General features: G+C 42.5%; 1 protein-coding gene across 1 annotated transcript in view; it reads right to left on the bottom strand.

Moving 5' to 3' along the window:
* ptmab (prothymosin alpha b) overlaps positions 1–22,965 on the bottom strand; it is a 294,345-nt gene that overhangs the window by 209,203 nt on the left and 62,177 nt on the right. The gene's annotated exons all lie outside the window — the stretch shown is intronic.

Consider the following 22,965-nt stretch of genomic DNA (forward strand, 5'->3'; position numbering starts at 1 on the left):
GACAAAGTAATAGGATCAAAGGAAGGAGGAGTTAAAGCATATTGTGCATAAAATATGAGTCCCATTTTTTCCATTGTTTATAGAATTTATATTTTTTCAAATTGAGTCCGGTTATTTTTTCCATGCTGCGTATGTCAGTTTTTTTCTTCCCTGATGCCAGAAACATGCTCCAAAGATTATCCATCCATTATGTCCATGGCAGGAGCTTTGAGGTCTACATTGAGTGGGACGGCAGGATCAAAGTCTGTTTTACCTTGTCAATTTTACCCAATATTTCTGTGCAACGGGACAGTCCCAAAACACATGGTGACGATCTGCCTCCCGACAACCACAGTTTCTCCCTCGTCGGCCCCGCCCTGTGAATCATATGCACATTCACATTCTTCCAACAAAATTCCCTCCAAACATGAGATTTTAAAGTCCGCCACTGTAATGTACATATTTATTCCCACTCCTCATCCGTTAAAAAAAATGACGGTATCTTCCCTTTTCCTTTCAATTTTAATATATTTAGTAGAATTGGTAGTCTAGAATATTCATTTTCATTTTTAAAGATTCAATCCTTTAGTTTAGTCTAAAATATGGAATAAGATTACATTTTTCAAGGTCTTTCTTGATATAGAAAAAAGGGGGTTATAGTTTTTTTCTAAATTTTTTGACGAGTCGTTATGGAGAACCACACTTGACTATTTAGGGGGATTCGGCCACGTAAACTGGTCTTTTGAAATCTCAGTGGGAGTTGCCAGTAAGATATGATTTCAGTTTTTTGTACGTTCACTTTGTATCCAGACATTAAATACTCCCAATGTTTAATCCACAAAGATCAGACGGGATTTATGAACAGACGGCAAACGCAAGATAAAATATGACGATCATTACACATTATGAATCATATACAAAAACAACACATTTAAGCTGTAGTAATTAGTTTGGACGTTGATAGAGCTTTTGACTCTATTAGTTGCCCTTATTTATTTAAAGTGCCTGTCAGACCCACTGAGTCTGGAAAGAGGGATGAGACAGGGTTGTGCTTGTCCCCTCTCCTGTTTGCGTTTTACTTGGAACCATTGGAGTCCAATATATGAGATCAAAAATAATAGAATTACAGATGAAATGAGGTGTGTAAAGCTTCATTTTTACCTCCCTGTTACACAAAAACAGTTTTAGTATTTTAGAACCACTTTAAATGTATCGAAAGGAGAATTCTAATGTAGACAATATATTTACTTGTGGATATTTTAGTTAAAAATATACCACCATCACAGAAAACTTCTCAGGTCCAATTCTAAAAATATATTAAAAATAAATAAATGTGTGTCGAAGTTGGATATATATATTTTTTTAGACAGTTAACGGTGTTACAGTTATAGTGTGGCTATATGAGCACTCTCCTCTCTCTCTCTCTCTTTCTCTCTCTCTCTCTCTCCTCTCTCTCTCGCTTTATCTCTCTCTCTGTCTATATCCTCTCTCTCCCCTCTCTCTCTCTCTTCTCTCTCTTCTCTCTCTTCTCTCTTTCTGTCTCTATCCTCTCTCTCTCTCTCTCTCGCTTTCTCTCTCTCTCTCTGTCTCTCTCTCCTCTCTCCTCTCTGTCTCGCTCCTCTCTCTCTCTCTCTCTCGGTCTGTGTGTGGCCACTTCTTCTTGAAGCGACTGGAAGGATCTTCACCATACTCTCTCCTTTGCCGTGTAGTAACTTGCTTAGTTGTCTAGATCTATTTACCTGTTTTCATCATATTCTACAATGTTCTTGATGTTTTTGTTACGGTAGGCCTAGCATGCAGCCAGCCTGCCGCGCAACCTTTTTATCAATGTCATGGACGGCATTCGAGCAATTGAAGAGCGTTCCGCCTTTTCAGAGTTTATGCGCCATCCGGGTGCAATACACGCATTTTCCCCTGTCCGTTTGTAAGATGAGCCTGAATCCAGAGCGGGTTTAGCTCTTTAGCAGTCATTACACCAACAAATTAGATCTTAAAGCAGCACGGGCTGGATCAGCAGCAGAGTCAATACCAAGTCTGGGTTTTATGGGCACACGTCACAAATTGCTGTCAATTTCATCAATGTTTGGGATTGATCAACAACTTCATATGACCACGGTCAGCGCCTGAACGTTCTTGCATTCACATACTTGTCTATAGCAAATGACACGTTGATGTCTGTGATTGGTCAAATTATGGCCAATGCACCAAATGCTGGAAAAAGCATCCAACGATGGAGTGTGTCAAGTTCTCCAGGAAACGGACCCAATCGGGCGAAGCTTTCGTCGCAGCCAAACCATCCGTCGGAGAATAAACCATGTAAATGGTCTAAATCATTTATGGAAAAATTTGTCACTTTTCCCAGCTGCATTCATTCTAGTATTTGGTAATATAAATAACAGAGAAATGTTATCCACGATGTAAAATATCTTCTAGTGTTTAAACCTTTTCATGATGGGGCTCACTGGGACAGTCGGGTTGTGCACAAACTAAAGCGGAAAAGTTATGAAATGAAAAATGAAAAGATTAAAATGCCTCTAATAATAGCTGTGGAATTTTGCGTTTATAGCTCTGATTGGATGTTTAAGCTATGTTTAATTCTAAAACAAGTGGCATCTGTTATTTTTGTCTTGATTTGAGGCAAAATAACGGGGGATGTTTTCTGATCACGTGTGACTCTAATTCAAACAGGGCAATAAGGTCATCGGAATTGTAATTTTAGTGTAATTTGTTGAAAGTTCTGAAACACACTAGCTCCAAGAATGTTGTGTAATTGTGGTCCTCATTATGTCAGAATAATTTGTATTAAATGTGATCATCATGTGTGTGAAGCATCTGTATCATCTGAGCTACGACTGAGGTTCTGAAACACATAAGTTTGTTTTTTGTCAGTATAAAACAAAATATCTTTAGGGTTTTGGGTGTTTTGGATGTAAAAGTTAATGTTTTCTTTGAAATCTTCATCGATATCATGACGAGGTAGTATCAGGCAGTCGGAGCACGTGTTTGTCAAGGGAAATGTTTCTAAGGGACTCCAATGATGGGGGTGGCATAAACCCCATAGTGGGCAGCACATGACTCCCTGTGGTGAATGAAGTCCTACCAGTCCTTCTGTCAAACAAACGTACAATTACTTCATCATTCAAACTGCAGTGAGGCTGTTTTTTAACATTGCTTTAAGACCGACAACATGCAGGTCTTTCCTTCCTGCTGCTGTCAGACTGTATAACAAACACTGTTAGCCCTGAACACGTGCAATACTTGACTGACTTAATCATGTGCAATACCGTCATATTCATGTGCAATACTGAATTAACCATGTGCAATACTGTCATATTCATCTGCAATACTGACTTAACCATGTGCAATACTGTCATATTCATGTACAATACTGATTTAACCATGTGCAATACCGTCATATTCATGTGCAATACTGAATTAACCATGTGCAATACTGTCATATTCATCTGCAATACTGAATTAACCATGTGCAATACTGTCATATTCATCTGCAATACTGAATTAACCATGTGCAATACTGTCATATTCATCTGCAATACTGAATTAACCATGTGCAATACTGTCATATTCATCTGCAATACTGAATTAACCATGTGCAATACTGTCATATTCATCTGCAATACTGAATTAACCATGTGCAATACTGTCATATTCATGTGCAATTACTGTCATACTCACAAGCAATTAAGGCCATATTCTTGTGCATATAACTGAGGTAAATAAGAGTGTTTTACTTACCATTAGTATTATTTAGTCTTGTTAGCTATTTTTACTTTACTTTATTTTATTATTATTTACTTTATTTTATTATTATTTTATTTTTATCTTTATTTTTTTATTTTATTTATTATTTTCCCTCCATTCCCTATTAAGATATGAGAGGAGTTTTGTTAATAAGAGTTTTTGTTTGTTTGTTTATAAGAGTTCTTCTATTAATTTTAAACTTCCTATAAGTTATCTGTCCTACTGCATTGTAACACCGAAATTTCCAGAATTTTTGGACAATAAAGGATTATCTTATCTTATCTTTTACAATCGACATAAAATAAAACAAATATTCCTGCAGGCAGTTGCATGAAACCAAACAGAAAATGCTCATAAAAGCTTCACCCCCTCGACCAGTTGATTATGTATCAGTTCATTCATATTTACAGAGGCACAGTATAATAAAGCATGAATAAAGGCAAACAAATACTCTCTCATATCCTCACAATCCTGTAAGTACTACTGTAATAGCTTGGTTTTCCTTGCTCTCCTGTTGCTACCCAACCCCGACCAACTTTTTGTCAACAGATTGTCCACAAGGTCAGCTGTAATCTGGTCAGGATGGCAGCACAGCAGGGGTAAGATGCTTCTTTATCTTCTCTAGCACTCCACGGTGTCCAAACCATCACACAACCTGCAAACACAACATCATGTTTATTTGGTTCAATAAGTGACACATTCATTCATATGATAGTGATCCGTGCATAAAACAGGGCAATAGAAATCCAACTTGAAAGTGTTTAAATTAACATATACTGGTACATATGTGTCCTAATAATGGAGATAATGAATTAATACCTGCAATTAAAAAAAAAAAAAGTTTACTACTAAGAATTATGTCGGTGTAATCCCTCATTCGTCCAGGCGTGTTCCATAGTAGAAAAAGCTTCAGTTGTAGTCATCTGGACTCAGTTTGAAAAAATAGACGTTTCGACTCTCATCCAAGAGTCATTGTCAATAAAAGAATTTAGATCGAGAACTCCGATATTAATACTGTTCTGTGGTAAGACCCGCCCATTGGGAGGAGCCTTCCTGAAGTAGAAAGAGTTGTTTGTTTCAACAGAAACTCCCCCCTTGTATCTACCGAGCTAGCCTATTCAGAATTTTAATGGGCTATTAGAATCCTCTTTGTCTTTGTGAGACCCTGGCTCAACCACCCTGAGTACCTGATTAGCATCTAAACCTTACAACACAGAGCTCAAGGGGTGCCCACCAGCTCAGAGGGCAAGAAGAAAGAGGAAAAACATGTCCGAAATGCCCTCTCAGCCTGTGGTTACCCCGCTTGGGCTCTCAACAGAGTGAAGAGAACCAAAAAGCAGGACAAAAGGGAAACTGAACAGAGAAGGAAGGGTGTTTCTATCCCTTATGTGTCTGGCCTGTCGGAAAAACTGCAGAGAATTTTTAGACAACACGAAGTCCCTGTTTATTTTAAACCAGGAAACACTTTAAGACAAAAACTGGTTCACCCTAAGGACAAGTTGCCGACTCAAAAACAGAGCAATGTAGTTTATTCGATCCAATGCAGTGAAGAAAGCTGTAAAGAACGTTACATAGGTGAGACGAAACAGCCTCTACACAAGAGGCTTTATCACCACAGAAGAAATACTAGTTCAGGACCACAGAGTGCCGTGCATCTCCATCTTGAAGCCTCTAATCACTCGTTTGAAGACGGTGAGGTGAAGGTTTTAAGCAGGGAGAAAAGATGGTTTGAAAGAGGAGTCAAGGAAGCTATTTTTGTTAAAAAAGAAAGACCTTCTTTAAACAGAAATGGAGGGCTAAGATTCAATCTTCCTGTTATTTATAATGGGATACTGAACCCCTGGAAAGGTAGAGGACCAGGACAAGGACATTCGGATGCTAATCAGGTACTCAGGGTGGTTGAGCCAGGGTCTCACAAAGACAAAGAGGATTCTAATAGCCCATTAAGATTCTGAATAGGCTAGCTCGGTAGATACAAGGGGGGAGTTTCTGTTGAAACAAACAACTCTTTCTACTTCAGGAAGGCTCCTCCCAATGGGCGGGTCTTACCACAGAACAGTATTAATATCGGAGTTCTCGATCTAAATTCTTTTATTGACAATGACTCTTGGATGAGAGTCGAAACGTCTATTTTTTCAAACTGAGTCCAGATGACTACAACTGAAGCTTTTTCTACTATTTACTACTAAGTGCAAAACAGGAACTGCAAGAAGCACATTTCATTACCGGTGTTTTTTTTCTTACAGCTCCAGGTAAAAGAAGAAACGACTTGCATCTTATGAAGTATGTATTCAATCAATCAAATGTATTTACAGAGCACAATTTGTATGAAGCGCAATTCAAAGTGCTTTACAATGTTAAAACTAATAAAAACACAATACAGTCCATAAAAATATAAAACAGTGTATGTCAAAATAAATAAAAACATAAAAGCATATTGTATTTAAAATGTTCAAAAAGGTAAAAGTATTTCAGTCATAGGCGCGGCTAAACAAAGCAGTCGGGGCGGGGCCTGTCTCACAACCTCCGTGTTTAGTCCTGACTCTGGGCACCAGCAGGAGGCCGGTCCCAAGCCCCTCAGAGTCCGAGATGGCTCATATGGCAAACACAAGTCTGAGATGTACTTTGGTGCTAGGCCATGGAGAGACTTGTACACAAGCAGAGCTGCTTTAAAGTCTCTTCTCCGAGCCACAGGGGGCAGTGCAGAGACCTGAGAACAGAACCAATGTGATGGTACTTCCTGGTTCTAGTCAGGATCCAAACGCCATGATGGATAAGTCTCTCCAAGTCTTGTTGAGACACTATGTTTTTAATTTTGGCAATATTTTTTCAGATGGAAGAAAGCTACTGATGTTATTGAATTGATGTAGCTTTTTTAGCTTGTTTACAGATTTTACAGCGAGACTCTGGAGGTGACGCTAACACTTTCTCTTTTTTTTCTGTCGGCCAAAGATGATGATTTCAGTCTTGTCTGAGTTCAGCTGGAGAAAGTTGTTTTGCTCCACAAACTGATCTGTTGGATGCAGTGACAGAGTGAATCCACTGGTCCATATTCACCTGCGACAGTGAAACATAGATCTGACTCGTCTGCATCATTGTGATAGGACACATTTTCATCAGCTGACCTAACGGCAGCATGTAGAGGTTAAACAGAAGGCCTTAAACATGGAGCCTCTTACTGGTGCCACATTCAGGATTAACATGGAGCTCTTGAGCGCCCTCCTAGTGGCTCCCAGGAGCTTTTTCAAAAATGTATGAAAATGGAACTAGATGGGGAGATATATTTGTTGTTAATATGGTTTCTGTAGGAGGACAAACATGACGCAAACACTCTTAACGTTTTCCAATGCTGTAAAAAATGTATAATAAAGATAATATTTCAACATTTCTGTCAACGAAGATTTGGGTCACAGCCTGCGATACATGTTACAGCACGACGCACATGGGCGGAGCATGTGGGCGGCGCAGTCCTGGGCAGGTGGCTGTAAACAAACTGGAACGAAAGAAATGATGAGAACAGAGGATTCAAGGAAGATTGGACCAAATAATTTTTCTTTCATTGCGAGTGCAGAAGGACTGTTTGCATGTTCGCTTTGTCATGAGAAGGTGTCAAATAACAAAAAGTTAATAAAAGACATTTCCAGGACATGAAGGATTCTCTGCAAAGACAGTGAAGGAAAGGGACATTAAAATGGCAACATCACCAATCGTCAACTCAAGGACTTGATTCAGCTGGAACATGCTCCAGTGCCCGTGATGAGTCGTGTGATGTGATCGATATCGAACAGGCAGCGCTGTTCTGCAGGTATGTGAACTCTGATGGGCCAAAAGAAGAAATCATCAAGTATATCATCGCAGGCTGTGTTCAATTCCACTGTTGCCCAGATATGGGGAGATATGGGGGAAAGAGAAGAGGAATGTATTGTTATTGAGGTTTTAGATTTTTTTCGAATCCTCAAATTCTTAATTGTATTTCTATATTTTCATCAATGCAACAAAATATGATACATTAACATTGTAATGGAAGTTAAACTTAAAGCACCAAATATCATATATCAGAGTAGTCACGTAGTGTGTCACTCTCTCCAGGGGGCGCCACTGGGACATTTGGAGCCTTGTCATTTTGATAGTGGGCTAAAATTGTTAATATACATTTACAGCCTGAGTTTCCTTCATATGAGGCTTTCCATTTTTTTGCGGCTCCAGACGGATTTGTGTTTGGTTTTTTTTGGTCCGATTTGGCTCTTTGAACACTAAAGGTTGCCGACCCCTGTTCTAACCCTATGAATATTAAAATAATAATAATATCATCGTCTATATAATCAAATACGGCATGCATAAATGAAGAATTTACTAATAAAACAAAGTCATTATGTCATTACGTACATAGAGTACACAATTGTCATATATTGTTAAGTGTAAGTCTTATTTGAGTCATATATTATTTGTCTAGTTTATCCTTTCAAAATAACAGATTTTGTGCTTTCATGTTTCGTCCTTCAGATGTTACGATCCATCAATATATTGTTAAGTACAAGATTGTCAAGTTTGGTGTGTGTAGGTGCTTCTTTAAGATCTTTATGTCTCTGAGGGAGAAAAATGCATTTGGAAAGAACTGAAGTTACAATGTCCCTGAGAAATCTAGAAGCAAAGAGGACAATGTCCCAGGCTCATCTGAGTGTTGCCTGTTGTGTCTTTGCAGTGGTAAGTGTTTGCTTCTGCTGTGACAGACTGAGATCTCAAGACCACTCATGGACTCTTCTCTCTCTGCTCTCGGTTTAACACATACGTCCGACTCGAGAGCTGCTTTGACATTTTAAAACACACGAACAATCTTCTCGCTTTCCAAAATGTCTGCCTGTGTCTCTCTCTCTGTGTGAGGAGCCTCTGAAGTGGCCGAGGTATTTTTAGTGTCGTGCTGCAGCTTGCCTGTGTGTGTGTGTGTGTGTCTGTGTGTGTGTGTGTGTGTGTCCGTGTGTGCCTGTGTGTGCGTGTCTGTCTGTGTGTGTGTGTGTGTGTCCGTGTGTGCCTGTGTGTGCGTGTCTGTGTGTGTGTGTGTGTGTCCGTGTGTGTGTGTGTGTGTGTGCGCATGCCTGTGTGTGTGTGTGTGTGTGTGTGAAGGGGGAGGGGGGTTTTGTGCAGCATACAAATACACACCCAGACGACGACAGCGACGCCATCTTGGATCTCTAAGCCAGAGTGGATGGAGCAGCAGCAGGAGGACGAGCCGGAGAGGAAGGAGACGCAGGAGTCGAGGGGGCTGGGGGTTTTTGGGGAAGGGGCGGAAGGCGAATATTCATGTTTGAAAAATTTATAGAAAAAAGAAAGACAGGAGGGGGTTGCGAGGTGGGGCAAGCGGATTGGTAGGTTCACACACACGCCTCCGTCGATGTCAAGCCTTGATAGCCAATTGCTGCGCAGGAATTTGGTTCTGAAAAATGCACAAAAAATGAAAGGAGAGAGAAGGGAGGAGGGGGTGTTTTTGGTCTCGTGGTGATGGAGGATGAACATTTGGTCCTCAGATCTGGTTTAAGTCCAGCTTTGATCCAGTTTTCACAGATTGGAAGCCAAAGTGGGTCTGCTGCTGTGTCGACATGGTAACGAGAGCTGCACACATAAGGCTGGTTACCGAGGCAACAGCTTATGGGCGGGTGACAGTATTTGATGTGGTGCGACTGGTGGACACAAGAGGTACTGCACAAGACAAGCAAAATGAAAACAAATACAATTATTTTTTTAATTAAGAGCTTTGTTAATCGAAAGCTCTGGGTGAAGAAAAAAATTATTTTCACAATGAGATTAACTTGTGCATGTTTTTGGTTTCATGAGCGTAATGATATTACATCACAGACAGATAATCATTTAAAAATGTAAGAATTTCTGACCAAAGAATACTTATATATTAATACATTTTAAAATCCCTACAGTTTAATCAAACTGAGCAGGAGATAGGTCAGAATTCTCAAGTAGAGTTTGTTTCAGTGGCAGTTTCTGTGATGGGTGAGGTGGGCATTGCCCAAGGGGCGGCAGGAGGATTCAGATGCACCTTCCAGATGTCCCGCTTCAACAGCCCCGTCATGCAGCCTTCAGCCTTTCCTTCCCTCAGTCTATAATCTGGACTGCGCAGCCAGTCTTTAAAAAAAAGGCATTGATTTACGGCGCGATCAACTCGTTTTACCGCGGACAGGCACAGCATCTTTCCCTCATAACGTCACGATACAGGCGACTTAGAAGTGACACTAAAGGCCATGGAGGCTCTTTGCCCAGGGAGTCGAAAACCACCAATCTCAAAATGCTAATTTGTTGACCTGGTTTATAATTACTGGGCCAAGCCACATGAAACAAAAACTGGCCAAAGGTCATAAAGTTGAAAGTCTTTTTTTACCCGAAAAACTTCAATAGTTCCATTATTCAACCCCAAAGACGTGATTGTCGTCAGTTGAAAGGACTTTAAGGCATGAGATTAATATAAAAGGTTTATTCAGTTAATCCCAAACAAATAATGAGAAGGAGAAACATTTGTGGATTATAAATTTAGAAATGTCTTTCAAACACAAAGAATCTCTCATAAAGGCTCCACCAGATGCATGGACCATGTTGCACTTTCACATAGAAATGAATGGTGGAGCCAATCCCCATATTAAAGTATATAACATGTATAGTTCCTGATAGGAATATATCTGGTCCTGTAAAAGAGGATGTTTAGTGTCACTAGATTCTTACAGAAGACCAAAGTCAGCAATCTACTCTTAAGGTCAGTTAGCCATTAGCTCAGATGTCAGTTTTACATCCTAATTCATATCTAAAATAAAACTCCAAAAGGCTTACACACATATCAGTAACTTTTAACTAAATGTGTTCGATAGGTTGACACTGATAATTAGCATTTTTTGCGGGCTAATGCTGTGACGTAGCACGTCTGCTCATTTAGATGTGTATTCTGATCTTTCGTCACGGCCCGTCCACAACTGTTGAATAAACCTACTATTGTGAAAATTGGGCTCTATATTTTACAGTGTTCCAATCTGTCCTATGTCAAAGTTTCAAGTCTGGCTTCCTTTGTGGGCCTCTGAAGGTGGAGGAAACCGTTTGGACAGAGTCAGGCTGTTTTTGGTCGAGGCCTTAAGCTCATCTCAGATAAACTGCTTATCAGCCGACTGCAGATGTACACAGGAGTTGTACTTTTCATACACAACATGTCGTCTGGAAGAGAACCAGTGATATTCACATTTTTGATACTATGTTTTAGCTTTCTCTTATCTAGATACATTACAGTCACTAATATGTCCTTTAAAGGTGCACAGTGTAACTTTTCTGGTGTGGGGTCCACAACCTGCTTGTTTCCATGGAGCCATTATAGCTTTGCTTGGAATGTCACAAAGTAAAGCATTAACTAAATCTTGCATGTATTCAACCACATGTTTTTATTGCTCAAAAACACAGTGAGTACCATTAAGAACCAGTGGAAGTCCCGCTGTTAATTAGCTGTTGATTACCACAGTAAGTACTATTGCAAGTACCACTGTAATTAATTATATTTCCAGTATGTTATGTGGAAGTTTATGTTTTTTAATTTCTAATTTTAATTTTTCATTGTGGAAAAGTAGTTTTAAATGTGAAAGATGTTTTCAAGCCTTTAACTATTGTGATATTAATCCAAAGATGAATGTGTCACTTCAGTTCTTCTGTGTTTTTTTATGAACACGTTATATATAAGATATATAATAATTATTACGTTTAATAACTAACGCCTGTAAGTACCTTTATGTACTACTTAAAGTACCAATACATGTACCACTAACTCTCAGTAAACGTACCAGTTTAAGCACTACTAGGTATCACTGTAAGTATCACTGATTGATATAATTATAAGCACACCACTTATTGAACTTGTTTTTCAAATCTGGGCCCTTTTTAGGACAAGGCATCTATGTAGAGATTTCAGCTGAGTAGTGTCTCTACCCCGAGCTCCTCGTGGGTCATTGAACTCTGGGCACTGACCCAGAGCTTATGACCACAGGTGAAAGAAGGACTATATCATTTGAGCTCTAACGCCTGGTGTCCACTGCAGACATGTTTTAATCTAATAACGTTCATGGATGTCCCATAAATGCCATATTATAACGTGTAACAGCTAAAGCTGATCATATACACATATACACTGAATGAAAGAAAAGTAAGAGTTTGGCTATGTAGATGATGGAGTCTATAATCCTGAACAGCTGCTAATGGTGCTATTTCTTCTCACACTGCTGGACCTGGTTCCTCTAAAATCGAGACGAGGCCTGGACCTGGTTCCTCCACAAACGAGGCCTGGACGTGGGTCTTATGCAGACGAGGCCTGGTTCTGTTTAGTATGCAAACGAGGCCTGGACCAGGTTCCTCCGTAGATTAGACGAGGCCTGGACCTGTCAGCGCATGTCCAAATCTACAGAAAAACAGGAACAGAGCAACATGTTCAAACTCAACAGGGAAACTTCCTCATTCTTCACTCATACAACAACCAGTGAACAACAAGAACTAAACCAGGACTGAAGCCAAGACTTAACCAGGACTGAAACAGGACTGAAGCAGGGCAAAACCAGGACAAAATCAGGAATGGACCAGGACTAAACCAGTACTAAACCAGGACTAAACCAGGACTAAAACAGGACTAAAACAGGACTGAACGAGGACTGAACCTCGACTGAATCTAGACTGAACCAGGACTGAAGCAGGTCTGAGCTAGGACAGAACCAGGACTGAATAAGGACTAAACCAGGACAAAACTGGGACTAACCAAGGACAAAACCAGATCTAACAAAGTACTAACCCAGGACGGAACCAGAGCTAACCAAACATGGGACTGAACTAGGACAAATCTAGAGCTAACCCAAGGCTAATCCTAACCAGGGCTAAAAGAGGACTAAACTAGTGTTGAACTAGAGTGAACCCAGGACTGAATCAAGACTCAAACGATCAGGACTGAAACAGGTATAGCTCAGGTCTTAAACCAAATTTCTGGTCTGGCCAAAGTCCCTGAAGAAAGACAAACCCAGAAGAAAACCCAACGCTAATCCAGGACTGAACTAAGTCAGAACATTAGAACATTGAAAACGTCACGTGGCAACTTCCGGGATGACGTTAGACTAGGCAGATTGCACGCTTTGTCCCTCTGCACATTTTGCTCCAAAAGCTTCCACTTCAACCACAAATTCCCAAAAAAGAGAGACGGATGACCAAAGACAGGAATCTTTCACATCTAAACAATCCAACCTGACAGATTGTAACACTCACGACAGCCTCCCAGCAGGCTAGTGCTAGCGTGGAGGCTACTCCACCTACAGAGACACAATGGTTAAGCGGGTGGTGAAGAAGCTGATCATATTGCAGTGCGAGATGGCTTCAATGAGTGCTGAGAAAAAGGCGGTGAACACTCAACTTTTGAAGAGGTAGACATGACAGTCCAGAAACAAAACTGGGTGGAGTGGACAGACGTGTAGCCAAGGCGGAGCAGCGTATTTCAAATAATGCGGATGAGCTGAGAGAGCTGAGAGTTGCGATGGGAACAAGGCTATGAAGACCTGGCTTCTGGATATGGTTCCAGGTTTTGCAGAACTTGAGGAGGGTTTGCGGGCGGCGACGAAAAAAGTGACGTTCAAGGTTTCTTGGGAGTCTGTGGTTCCAGATCTTGTATCCCCAGTTTACAATCCCCTGCATCATTCTGGAGAAGGAACACCAGCTCAGCGAAAGAAGAGGAAATGCTGATCCAACACATGGCCTGATAACACGGTTCCTAGGTTCCTAAATCACAGAGATAAGGAGCGTGTTATGGAGGCTGCTAGGTTCAAGGGAGACATCCACTACAACGGCAAGAGCGTGTACTTCACTCAGAATTTACCAGATGGCCTCAACAATGAGCCGAGTTTCACCACGATGGGAGTGAGTTATTTAAGCAGAGGCAGCGGAGGCAGCAGCGGAAGTTGGCGTTGTCCCGTGGCTAGCTACCTTACGTGTAGCATGGCTAGCCCAATTCTCTGAGATGTTGTTTTTCTTCAGTTTCTTAGACATACTGCTGAAATAAGCGCCCAAGCCAATTATATGTCTGCTACCGGGCAGAAATATTGAATCTCGGAGGCAGCGGAGGCAGTGGGGGTGCGGTTTTTCTTTTCCATTCATGATATTGTAACACTATGAGACTCCTGGTGAACTCGCAATATGGACAAATAAATCCATATTCTACCGCAGCCTGACAGACACAACCTAGCTTATCATCTGTAACCTTTATTTTAAAAAAGTTGTTTTTCTATTTTGACATTAGTTTATATTGACAGGAGAACATTTGGCTATCACGGTGATGATTGTGACACTGGATTGACAATGGTATATATATATATATATATATATATATATATATATATATATATATATATATATATATATAGACATACATGCTCTATACATCACCAGAGGGTTAGGGTATTTACTATATGCTCCACCAGAGAGCAGTATCACATTCTATAATAATATTATAGACTTGATTGCAAACTACTCAGATGGAACTCAAATCTGTGGCAGCAATTAGAATCTTTATGTTCAGCCAGCATTAGATGTATTACACTGAAAAAGCATTCATTCTTCAATGACTGAAAGCAGTTAAGCATCCCAAAGCATTTGACCAAGAGAAGTTTCACCTGAGACGGAAGAAAGTGGATTTCTGCTTCATCCTGCTCAACGTGGATGGAAAAATTAAAAAAGTTACCTCACCAGAAGAGGCATCAGCATTTGCAGATACGCTGCCGGATCCCTGAGCATTTTTTTTTTTAAACTAGAAATTGTTTTCCTTCCATCTTCTGATCCCTTTTTGGATAATTCTGCGGGCTCTGTGCATGTTTTTGGCAGGTTTTTTTTTTGCTTCTGCAGTTTGATCTCATTTGTTCTGTTGTTGTGGTTCATGTGTTTGTATGTTGTGTTCGACCAGAGGGATGTGTAACAAGAGAAGATTAGCAAGAATGATTTTAAATTAAGAATGATAATACATTTACTAAATTTGTTTATTACAGACCTAACTATTCTTCCTACTGGGGCAAACATAAGGAAATAGCCATATTGGTCTCAAACAGAATAGAGTTTTGAACACAAATATAACTATTAATGGAAGGGTGTTTATTGTTTACTTTTATATATGTATATGCTCCCCCCATGAAGCAACCTCCCTTTCTATACTAAAGTTATAAATCTGAGGCAAAAAAAAAAGATAACAAACTGTTCCAATGCAAGAACAATCCTAGAATACTGGCAAAGCTTGTAGTGAAAGCTGGTGATGTAGTATGAATAAAGTTGTGAAGTAACTATACTATGCTGCCAATCCCCATGGGGGACATTCTGAAACTACACTTTGTGTCACAGTCGGCTCACCTCCTGTCTGCTGGTGTCTTTCCACTCTGCCAGTCAGCCACACCTCCTCATCAGACCCACTCCCTACATCTGTCTCTGCTCCACTCTGCCGGTTAGCCACGCCTCCTCACCAGGCCAACTCTCCACACCTGATACAGTTCTGGCTGCGCCTGCTTCTGTGTCTGTACCAGTGCCAGATGGTTCTCGTGTCATTTCTGACTTTCCCTGTTGCCGACCTCGCCTGTCGATATTACCTCAGCCTTCTGTCTTCGACCACGATTTTCGCCTGTCCCCTCTTGGTAAGATGCCTGCTCGGCTCTGTGGCTAAACCACCTTCCTCTGGACCTGCCTGGCAGTTATAAGATCACCGGACTTTGTATAAACTGTTAAATTCTACTGTTGTAAATAAAAGTAATTATCAAGCTATATTCCATCTGCCTGTGCTGCTTTTCGGTCCTCACCATACCCGTGACACTTTGGTGTAATTACCTACTCCAGCATACTGTTAACAGGATTGTTCTAGCGATAAAAACGCTATATCCATCAGAAACTAATAAATAGAAATTAGAAATGTTTTGCGGGCCGGATAAAAACATCTGGGGGCCCGGATGCAGTGTTTGACACCCCTGTTCTAATGCGTTCGAGTTCAAATCAGCAGATGCAAGAGTGCAAGCGAAATCCAAGAGTGGCTGGATGAGCATATTCATGAAAGAAAATCCTGTGCAGCTGCTTCAAGATATTAGCCCAGCACTATAGTTTAAAGGGCTCAGGAACAGTGTGTGCCTTTGGTCGATGATTTCAGTGGAGGTGATGTGAAGCCAAAAGGCAGTCCCCCCCTTTCTGCTGTACAACCCAATGTCACTGCTGGTTTTGATGCAGACAGCATGCAAAGTTTGTTGAGTGTGTTGGACAAATTGATTACAAGAAACACCAAGTCCCAGGCAAATTCGGCTCTCACTCTACCTCGATCCAACCGCATAAGACAGCATGCAGTTTGTGGCAATGCTGAATATTCCACTTTCAAAAGTGAGGTGCTGTCAGTGTTTGTCACCTGGTCTTTGGAAAAATGAAGGTCCTGTTCCAGGCAACCAGCATCGGTCCAAATCCCCTCGACGCTCTAGTCCACAAAATCAGCCTTTAAACTAGAGAACCCTTATATGGCGAGGGGTGGTTTGGGTGAGTAGCTCAGTGGTAGAGTGCTCAGATCGCAGCTGCCTCAGGTGAATACTGTCGTATTGTACTTGTGCAAGACACTTAACCCAACTCATCCCAGTGTCTGTGACTGTTTGTGTGAATGGGTGACTGGTGTAAAGCGCTTTGAGTACCTTGACTGTAGAAAAGTGCTATATAAATGTGACCATGAAAGCTGGACATTGGTTTGAGAAAGGGAATTGTCCAATCTGGCCGACCGTAACAAAGACGCTTGTGCCATAGCACCAGACAGTGGTTCAGTGTACTCTGGGTCCAAGCATTTGGTGAGCTGTTTTAGCCAAACATGAACACTTTGTCTAGGCTTCCAGCAAATGTCCACATATCCCAGTACAGGTATTATATTGCCAAGTTCCTCAAGAGCTATGCCGCAAAGTGTTTTGGTGGGTTGCCTTGTAATACTACTCTGGGGCGATAGTTGAGTGCCAATGACTGTTGTTAATTCCACTGACAAAGCGATCACACTAGAAAAGAAACAGTAAATTGGCCAGAGTCTCACCTTGTTTAGAGATTGACGATTTTATGTTTTCAAGGGCTTGCATGTATTTGCAAATAACTAGAACTAATGCAGATTGAGTAACAGGACATATTCTCCAGACATTCACAGGACTGTGGAGACGTTCAAGTCTACATGCATTGCATCCACCAATCCACCAATGAGTATGCTTCACCCTTGGTCATGGTATAGAAAAAGGATGGTGGATTACGGATTTGGATGGACTTTAGGTGGTTAAATGTGCGCACCCTGAAAGACGCCCAGGTCGATTGTTTGGCTGCACTTGGAGGAAACTGCCCGATCAGTACAATGGACCTGACTTTGGGCTTCTTCAATGTTCCAATGCATGAGGAGGACAGGAAATGCACTGCTTTCACTACTCCTCTGGGGCTGCATGAATACAACAGCATGGCACAGGGCCTGTGTAACAGACCCGCATCCTTCATGAGCATGATGATGGGAATATTTGGATATAGATGGATATAAACTTTTCAAAACTCATCTACTACCTTAACAATCTCTTAATCCTTGCCCGTTCTGAAAGCGAGGCCCTCTCTAGACTCGAGAGAACAACCTTAAATTGGACCTCAAAAAGTGCCATTTTCTTAGGGAAAATAGGGTTTCTTTACTCTGTTATTGATGGTAATGGGGTCTTTGTGGACAGCATAGCTTCAGTTTGCCCATTAAATCATTCCTTGGCATGGTGTTTTATTACCACCACGTTATTTCCAACTGCTCCTCCGTCTCAAAGCCTTTGTTTGCCCTAAATACTGGTCAGCCATGCTTTTGAAGTGTGTTGTGCTCACACATCTGAACATTGATGAGCCATTTGTCGTCAACAGACCTTGGTGCTGTTTTCTCAAGAAAATACCCAAGTGAGAACCAGTACAGAGAGAGTAGTGAGATCAGTTGATAGGTTGATTAAGTCTATGGGTCAACTGCCTTTTTTCAGAAGCTCACCTGTTTAATTTGGTGACGGACAGTTTTCGTGGCCTGAGAGATTTTGGTTTGTAATATGGGGTTCTGATATGTTGCCTTTGGCTCCATTTTATTTTACAATTATCTATGAGATACACATGTGGCATAAAAGACATCACATTTACCTGTCACTTTAAAAACAACGTGCCTTGCATACTTGTACTTGTCTCTTAAATATTTGGGAGTCGTTCTCAATAAAGATGCCTAAACAATTCTAGAGAAAACCTATACCCCTCTAATTTCCACTGTAAAGAAAAACCTTGAAAAATGTAATATCATTCCATACTTACTGTAAATCAAAGGATTGAAATGATTCAAATTAATGTTCTACCCAACATTATCACTATCTCAACATTTATACGGAAAGGCAAAAACCCCTGTATCTATCTCAAAGGCTGGTTAGGTTAGGGGTTAGCTTAATACTAAAATACTATATCTCAAATCGAGTGCACGGTGGTAGGGCGGTTAGTGCTCTTGCCTCCCAAGAAGGAGATCATAGGTTCCCGAGCCAGACCAACATCACATGATCTCCGGCATGTTCTCTCCGAGTTCTCCGGCTTCTCCGGCCTCCCACTGTCCAAGTCTGTGTTAGGCTAAATTGGCCACTCTGAATGAATGTGAGAGTGAATGTTTGTCTGTACCCCGCCTAAGGCCCAAAGTCTTCTTCTTCTTGGCAGCATCGGGCAGCCGCATGGTCCTCTCTGACCCATCATCCAATATCGCATGAGTCCTCAAGGTCTTACCCTCATGGTGGAGCATGACCGGAACCACCTTCACCAGGAAGCGGCCGCTCTCGGTCGGACTGTTGAGGTACAGGACTTTGGTAGGTTGCTCCCCTTTTCGTGCAGGGGCAGTAGTGGGGGCAGGTCCCATTGATATCTTGGCATTGACCTGGTGAAGGACCTGCAGGTGTTGGCCCTGACACAAGTTGCAAAGCTTCTTGAGGGTGCACTGCGCTGCCATATGTGAGCGGGCACAGCGCCAGCACCGTTTGTTGGTCTTTATCCAGTCGGTCAGCTGTTCTTGACTGAACTTGGCGATGCCTGGACACTGACTCAGGTGGTGACTATGGTTGTCGCAGTAAGCACAGTAGAGCTGCTGCCTAGCTTTGCCATGGGTGTTGCCCGGGGGCTTAGACGGACCTTCAGCCCCATGGAGAACGGTGACAGAACGCCTGCTTGATCCGACATCAGGCTGGCCTTTAGTGCTCCTTGGAGTGGGCTGTCCGACTAATCCTGGCACGAAGATTCATGCCTCAACCATCCAGCCAGGTCCTCGACGGTGCACTTCCGGTCCGAGCGGTTGTATATATACGCCGGCAAAACCTGGTCCTCTGCTACGAAGGAAACTTGCTCAGGAGTCGATCCACATGGGAGCCGCATTGGAGTTCCCCCTGGCAATCCGGGTCTAGAGTCTTCAGGATACCCACGAGTGACTGGATTTGGAGGGCAAATCGCGCGAATGCCGCCCCGTCCCCCTGGCAACGTCAGGTGTTTCCATCACGTTGGCGATCCTACTCGAGGCCGGGTGGTGGGGCTGGCCCAGCTGATCATTCAGGGCGTTCATGGTGTCGCTGAAGGCCGTTGTGGACTGGATGAAGGTATCAGCTGTCAACCTCGCCTCCTCTGCCTGTAAATGATCCAACAGGACCTGATACTTGAAGGTCTCAGTACTCTCTGGGGGCAGTAGGTTCTCCAGTGCAATCTTCAGATGGGCAAATTCCCCAGGATCATGAGCTTCGGGATGCTCGGGCGAGGCCCCCTGTACTGATACTCTGGAGCTGCTGGCAGTCGGGGGGTTTCCCCGGCCTGGCGTGCCCTCCACGATGGCTCGGGAGGGGGTAGAGGAGGTTGGAGCTGGAACCCAAACCGCGGGCGGGCTCTGGGAGGTGGCACAGGAGGCCCGGTTGGCTTGGGTGAAGGATCAGGAAACACAGGCCTGGATGCGTGCTGGGAATATATCCGACTCTCCTCAATCTCGAACACTCTCTGCAGGCTCTGCAACTGATTGATCATCGCAGCGGTGCCTGACCCTGGGCTCGGGCAGGGTCCCTCTTGGTCTGAACCCTCCTCGCTCTTGGCTCGCACAGGAGGGGGTGGAGGAGGTTGGACCTGGAATCCAGACCTCGGTATGTTCGAGGAGCTGGCACTGGGGCCCAGGTCGGCTTCGATGGTGGGTCGGAAGCACAGGTTTGGTTCTCTGCCGGTGATGTATCCGCCTCTCCTCAGCCTCCATTGCCCTCTGCCTCCACTTCCCGATAACTGTATCGGCGCCTGGGCTGGGGCGGGAGTCCGGCCCATCCTGATACGGTTCGTCCTGGTACACCGGGGTTGGGCTTGAGTCCAGTTTGGCCTTGATCCCTACTAACCCTGAAGGGAGTGGTGACCGGTCCTCTTCCTCCACCGTAGGACCCGGGTGGGGGGAGGTGAGGTGGTCTCCTGGTGGTTGAGCAGTTGCTGTCTTCTGGCGTCCCAGTCAGCCAGTCTTGCACTCACGCTTTCCTGGGACTGCTGCAACCGCCACATATCCCGCTGCAGCGTAACCCTCATTGCGGGGTCGAAAGCTCCGAGTATCATCCATCTTGTAGGGCAGGAGGTTCCTGTACAGATGACAAACAGCTGAGTCATATGGAGGATGTGTGGAAACTCTGGGTAAAATATTGCAACCTGGACGGAGCTAATCAAAACTCAACAAAGATGTTAAAATCGCGCTGCCCGGTGGTCGAGTGACTAAGGCTGTAGTACATATGCCAGGTTCCATGCGCAGCCGGCCACAGTGTCGTGAGTGCGACAACTTACTGACAATCATAGAAGGTATACAAATCTGAACTTTCAAGGGGAATAATTTCTAAATTATATAAATAAATGTATAATCTAGACAACCATTTTACTGTACTGTATATTTTAAAAATAAATAGGAAACGGAGGGTAACTATGTTTAGACAGATGAAGAATGGGAAAATGTATGTACATTTGGACGGATTACTGTTGGAAAAATGCAATGCGTTTTTCACAACTCAAGTGCCCATTACTCACAACAAAATGCTGGAGAAACTGTGGTAGCCAAGAGGCCCACTATTAACACATATTTTGGGACAGTCTTGTTGCTCAGAAATATCGGATTGCAATTAACAAAGCGCTACAGACCGTGTTTGACATCGTCATCCCATTCGATGCTGGAACATTCTCCTGGACACAGGGAGAATTACTCACAAAAACGTGTCGGTCACAAACTGAGCCCACGATCAAGGACTGGATTGATATTATAACTGACGTTCGACAAATGGGAAAAGTTATGTTGATTTAAATTGAAAATTGACCCATTTGACAGACTTTGGACCAAATGGGACTCATTTTTGTTTTAAATGTGCTGTGATATTATTTATTGTTTAGATTGTCGGTGCTACTTGTGTTTTCAGTATTGTGTTTACACTCGCTGTTTTTTTTTATGTGCTTAATCAAAAAAAAGAAAGAAAACCACAATTGGCTTTATATCAGTCAGGTGTTCCCTCACTAGGATTTGTGTTGGTGCTCCCTGCTGGCAGCAGAGGGAATTACCATGAGGAAATAAACAAAGCTTGCTTACCCTGACATGCTAATATCAGTACGTTTTAATGAATGAGATTTGAGGCCTCCATGTGAAATTTCACAGTTATATTGTGTAGGCTGTCTCATCTTTTGTAATACTGCAGGTGAAAGGTAAAAAAGTGTGATTTAATTGAAAATACATTATGTTTTTTTTTATTGTAACTTTTTGTAAAAAACATCCTGTGAAATTTAACATTTAAGCCGCAACAATCATAAAAATTGCCTCTGCAATGCTGGATCGACAGATAAATGCTCAGAACCAGTCTGGGGATGATTTATGGACTTCATGGAAATCTGGGAAATTTTCCAAATGAGTGTGTTTTTAGAGGCTCAGTAGATGAATGAAGATAAATACAACTCCAGTTATGTTTTTGGTAAGAGAACAATGTCAGCTTCATTCAGTCCTTTAAGTTGTTCCAAAATTGTCTCACTTTATCAATATTGTCTGTATACTTTCTGCTTCCCATCCCTGAGTGAAGGAGCCACAGTGACCACAGCTCCTATGCAGCCGGACGGTCCCACCCGCTTCACAAAACCCCCGGCTAAAAATACCCCTACCAGGAGGGCCCATACAAGGAGCGAGCACAAATATTCAGGCCAGTGGCAGAAGGAGGAGAGGGAGGAGTCCACTGTGAGGAAACAAACAAAGGAAAAATGTGTAACAGTGACGAGATGGGAAACCTAACGCTGCAGCTGCCTTCTGTAGAAGAGCCAGTATGCAAAACAGGATTTACATGAGAAGGGACAAGAAGGGAGGAGTTCAAGAGCATGGATTTCTAACTATGCGAAACATCACAGTGGCCAGCAGAGGGCACAATATCGTATCCGCTGATGGCCCAGTAGTGTGTGGAACTTAGACTGAGGCTAAAAAATGCGAGCAGCTAAATTCAAAGAATCCAATGCCCTGTCCACAAGTAGCTGGGTATCTAATAAAACGCATATATTTTTCTACGATTTGTGGTCCACATATAATAGGAGGATGATGCCCTGAAAACTATGCTTTTGGAAAACTCCTATTTTGTGCCAAATGCGTATCTGCAATAATTAATGGATACACGTCACACATGTTTCCTTGTTTATAGTGGCATGCTTCGTGTTTTGCGGAAGTGATGACAAGAAAAGGCTTGTAATTTTTAGGTAAACACCGCCAACTATTGGTCTGACATGTTTATGACCGCGCTCAAGAGCGCAATTATACGGGTTTGTGTGGATGAACATATATTTAAAACGATTATGTATGTATTATGTACGCAATACTTTTTATAATAACGAGGGGGGGCGAATAGGCGTTTTATCACAGTCTGCTCATCTCCTGTCTGCTGGTCTCTTTCCACTCTGCCAGTCAGCCACACCTCCTCATCAGACCCACTCCCTACACCCATGACAGCTCTGGCTGCATTTAAGCCTGCTCCTGTCTCTGCGCCAGTGCCAGATTGATCTTGTGTTATGCCTGATTTTCCAGCATTTTTCCCTGGACTTATTCCCTGTTGCCGACTTCGTCTGTCCCCGACCTGCCTGCCTCGCCTCTGCTCTGGATATTACCTGAGCCTTCTGTCTTCAACCACGAGTTTCACCTGT

Source organism: Eucyclogobius newberryi, unplaced genomic scaffold, assembly GCF_026437365.1.
Source record: "Eucyclogobius newberryi isolate DKJ021-1_F unplaced genomic scaffold, fEucNew1.0.hap1 SCAF_12, whole genome shotgun sequence".
NCBI lineage: Eukaryota > Metazoa > Chordata > Actinopteri > Gobiiformes > Gobiidae > Eucyclogobius > Eucyclogobius newberryi.